The sequence below is a fragment of the Heptranchias perlo genome, unplaced genomic scaffold (assembly GCF_035084215.1).
Source record: "Heptranchias perlo isolate sHepPer1 unplaced genomic scaffold, sHepPer1.hap1 HAP1_SCAFFOLD_100, whole genome shotgun sequence".
In the NCBI taxonomy this organism is placed as follows: domain Eukaryota; kingdom Metazoa; phylum Chordata; class Chondrichthyes; order Hexanchiformes; family Hexanchidae; genus Heptranchias; species Heptranchias perlo.
This window is the reverse complement of record NW_027138217.1, coordinates 330506-335160: the sequence shown is the minus strand read 5'-3', so window position 1 is coordinate 335160 and position 4655 is coordinate 330506.

Sequence of the window (4655 nt, the reverse complement as noted above, 5' to 3'; positions counted from 1 at the left end):
GCAGGAGGAGGAGAAGGAGCAGGAGGTGGAGAAGGAGCAGGAGGTGGAGAAGGAGAAGGAGTTGGAGAATAAGCAGGAGGTGGAGAAGGAGAAGGAGTTGGAGAATAAGCAGGAGGAGGAGCTTGAGCAGGAGTGGGAGAAGGAGTTGGAGATGGAACAGGATGAGGTTGAGCAGGAGATGGAGAAGGAGCAGGAGGTGGAGGTGGATCAGGAGGAGGAGGTGTTGCAGGAGGAGGAGTTGGAGCTGGAGGTGGAGAGGGGGCAGGACGGGGAGAAGGATCAGGATGGGGAGAAGGAGCAGGAGGAGGAGAAGAAGCAGGAGGAGGAGAAGGAGCTGGTGGTGGACAAGGTGCAGCAGGTGGACAAGGTGCAGGAGGTGGACAAGGAGCAGGAGCTTGAAAAGGATCAGGAGGTTGACAAGGAGCAGGAGGAGGAGAAGGAGCAGGAGGAGGAGAAGGAGCAGGAGGAAGTTGAGTAGGAATTGGAGAAGGAGCAGGATTTGGAGAAGGAGCAGAAGGAGGAGAACAAGCAGGAGGTGGCGAAGGAGTTGGAGGAGGAGAAAGAGCAGGAGGAGGAGGTGGATCAGGACGAGGAGGTGTTGCAGGAGGAGGAGGTGGAGCTGGAGGTGGGGATGGAGCTGGTGGAGGAGGTGGAGTAGGAGGAGGATGTTGATCAGGAGGAGTAGAAGGAGCAGGAGGAGGTTGAGCAGGAGGTGGAAATGGAGCAGGAGGTGGAGGAGGAGGAGCAGGAGCAGGAGGTGAAGTAGGAGCAGGAGGAGGTGAAGTAGCAGGAGGAGGAGAGGGAGCAGGAGGGGGAGAAGGAGCAGGGGGAGGAGAAAGAGCAGGAGGTGGAGAAGGAGCTGGAGGTGGACAAGTTGCAGGTGGTGGACAAGGAGCAGGAGGTGGATAAGGAGCAGTAGGGTGAAACGGATCAGGACGTTGAAAAGGAGCAGGAGGAGGAGAAGGAGGTGGAGAAGGTGTTGGAGGAGGAGAAGGAGCGGGAGTTGGAGAATACGCAATCGGTTGAGAAGGAGCAGGAGGCGGAGAAGGACCAGACCGGGGCGAATGAGCACTCGGCGGAGAAAGAGAAGGATTAGGAGAAGGAGCAGCAGTTGGAGAAGAAGCAGGAGTATGAGGTGAGCAGGAGTGCGAGAAGGAGCAGGAGGAGGTTGAGCAGGTGATGGAGAAGGAGCATGAGGTGGAGAAGGAGCCGGAGGTGGAGAAGGAGCCGGAGGTGGAGAAGGAGCAGGAGGAGGAGAAGGAGCAGGAGGTGGAGATGGAGCAGGAGGTGGAGAAGGAGCAGGAGGAAGAGAAGTAGTAGGATGTGCAGAAGAAGCAGGAGGGGGACAAGGAGCAGGAGGGGGACATGGAGCAGGAGGCGGAGAAGGAGCAGGAGGGGGAGCAGGAGCAGGAGGAGGAGAAGGAGCAGGAGGGGGAGAAGGAGCAGAAGGGGGAGAAGGAGCAGGAGGGGGAGAAGGAGCAGGAGGGGGAGAAGGAGCAGGGGGAGGAGAAGGAGCAGGAGGAGGAGAAGGAGCTGGAGGTGGACAAGGTGCAGGAGGTGGACAAGGTGCAGGAGGTGGACAAGGAGCAGGAGCTTGAAAAGGATCAGGAGGTTGACAAGGAGCAGGAGGAGGAGAAGGAGGTGGAGAAGGTGTTGGAGAAGGAGCGGGAGTTGGAGAATACGCAATCGATGGAGAAGGAGCAGAAGGTGAAGCAGCAGGAGGAGGAGGTGGAGCAGGAGGAGGAGGTTGAGCAGGAGGAGGTGAAGGTGCAGCAGGAGGTTGAGCAGGACGTAGAGTAGGAGGAGGAGATGGAGCAGGGGTAGGATGAGCAGGAGGTGGAGAAGGAGTAGGAGGTGTAGAATTAGCAGCATGAGGAGAAAGAGCAGGAGGAGAAGAAGGAGAAGGAAGTGGCGAAGGAGCAGTAGGGGGAGAAGGAGCAGGAGGAGGAGGTGGACCAGGAGGAGGAGGTGGAGCAGGAGGAGGAGGTGGAGCAGGAGGAGGAGGTGGAGCAGGAGGTGAAGAAGGAGCAGGGAGAGGAGGTGGAGCAGGTGGAGGATGTTGATCAGGAGGAGGAGAAGGAGCAGGAGATTGTTGAGCAGGAGGTGGAAATGGAGCAGGAGGTGGAGGAGGAGGAGAAGGAGCAGGAGGTGAAGAAGGAGCAGGAGGAGGAGAAGGAGCAGGAGGAGGAGAAGGAGCAGGAGGAAGTTGAGCAGGAATTGGAGAAGGAGCAGGATTTGGAGAAGGAGCAGAAGGAGGAGAACAAGCAGGAGGTGGCGAAGGACCTGGAGGAGGAGAAAGAGCAGGAGGAGGAGGTGGATCAGGACGAGGAGGTGTTGCAGGAGGAGGAGGTGGAGGTAGAGGTGGAGATGGAGCTGGTGGAGGAGGTGAAGCAGGAGGAGGATGTTGATCAGGAGGAGTAGAAGGAGCAGGAGGAGGTTGAGCAGGATGTGGAAATGGAGCAGGAGGTGGAGGAGGAGGAGCAGGAGCAGGAGGTGAAGAAGGAGCAGGAGGAGGTGAAGTAGCAGGAGGAGGAGAGGGAGCAGGAGGGGGAGAAGGAGCAGGGGGAGGAGAAAGAGCAGGAGGTGGAGAAGGAGCAGGAGGAGGAGAAGGAGCTGGAGGAGGAGAAGGAGCTGGAGGAGGAGAAGGAGCAGGAGGTGGAGAAGGAGCAGGAGGGGGAGAAGGAGCAGGAGGTGGAGATGGAGCAGGAGGGGGAGAAGGAGCTGGAGGTGGACAAGGTGCAGGTGGTGGACAAGGAGCAGGAGGTGGACAAGGGTCAGTAGGGTGAAACGGATCAGGACGTTGAAAAGGAGCAGGAGGAGGAGAAGGAGGTGGAGAAGGTGTTGGAGGAGGAGAAGGAGCGGGAGTTGGAGAATACGCAATCGGTTGAGAAGGAGCAGGAGGCGGAGAAGGACCAGGACGGGGAGCATGAGCACTCGGCGGAGAAAGAGAAGGATTAGGAGAAGGAGCAGCAGTTGGAGAAGAAGCAGGAGTATGAGGTGAGCAGGAGTACGAGAAGGAGCAGGAGGAGGTTGAGCAGGTGATGGAGAAGGAGCATGAGGTGGAGAAGGAGCCGGAGGTGGAGAAGGAGCCGGAGGTGGAGAAGGAGCTGGAGGAGGAGAAGGAGCAGGAGGTGGAGATGGAGCAGGAGGTGGAGAAGGAGCAGGAGGAAGAGAAGTAGTAGGATGTGCAGAAGAAGCAGGACGGGGACAAGGAGCAGGAGGGGGACATGGAGCAGGAAGCGCAGAAGGAGCAGGAGGGGGAGCAGGAACAGGAGGAGGAGAAGGAGCAGGAGGCTAGAAGGAGCAGGAGGGGGAGAAGGAGCAGGAGGGGGAGAAGGAGCAGGAGGGGGAGAATGAGCAGGGAGAGGAGAAGGAGCAGGAGGAGGAGAAGGAGCTGGAGGTGGACAAGGTGCAGGAGGTGGACAAGGTGCAGGAGGTGGACAAGGAGCAGGAGCTTGAAAAGGATCAGGAGGTTGACAAGGAGCAGGAGGAGGAGAAGGAGGTGGAGAAGGTGTTGGAGAAGGAGCAGGAGTTGGAGAATACGCAATCGGTGGAGAAGGAGCAGGAGGCGGAGAAGGACCAGGACGGGGAGCAGGAGTATTCGGCGGAGAAAGAGAAGGATTAGCAGAAGGAGCAGCATTTGGAGAAGAAGCAGGAGTATGAGGTTGAGCATGAGTACAAGAAGGAGCAGGAGGACGTTGAGCAGGTGATGGAGAAGGAGCATGAGGTGGAGAAAGAGCCGCAGGTGGAGAATGAGCAGGAGGTGGAGAAGGAGCAGGAGGTGGAGAAGGAGCAGGAGGAAGAGAAGTAGCAGGATGTGCAGATGAAGCAGGAGGGGGACAAGGAGCAGGAGGGGGACATGGAGCAGAAGGCGGAGAAGGAGCATGAGGGGGAGCAGGAGCACGAGGCAGAGAAAGAGCAGGAGGAGGAGAAGGAGCAGGAGGTGGAGAAGGAGCAGGAGGTGGAGAAGGAGAAGGAGTTGGAGAATAAGCAGGAGGTGGAGAAGGAGAAGGAGTTGGAGAATAAGCAGGAGGAGGAGCTTGAGCAGGAGTGGGAGAAGGAGTTGGAGATGGAACAGGATGAGGTTGAGCAGGAGATGGAGAAGGAGCAGGAGGTGGAGGTGGATCAGGAGGAGGAGGTGTTGCAGGAGGAGGAGTTGGAGCTGGAGGTGGAGAGGTGGCAGGACGGGGAGAAGGATCAGGATGGGGAGAAGGAGCAGGAGGAGGAGAAGGAGCAGGAGGAGGAGAAGGAGCTGGTGGTGGACAAGGTGCAGCAGGTGGACAAGGTGCAGGAGGTGGACAAGGAGCAGGAGCTTGAAAAGGATCAGGAGGTTGACAAGGAGCAGGAGGAGGAGAAGGAGCAGGAGGAGGAGAAGGAGCAGGAGGTGGCGAAGGAGTTGGAGGAGGAGAAAGAGCAGGAGGAGGAGGTGGATCAGGACGAGGAGGTGTTGCAGGAGGAGGAGGTGGAGCTAGAGGTGGAGATGGAGCTGGTGGAGGAGGTGGAGTAGGAGGAGGATGTTGATCAGGAGGAGTAGAAGGAGCAGGAGGAGGTTGAGCAGGAGGTGGAAATGGAGCAGGAGGTGGAGGAGGAGGAGCAGGAGCAGGAGGTGAAGAAGGAGCAGGAGGAGGTGAAGTAGCAGGAGGAGGAGAGGGAGC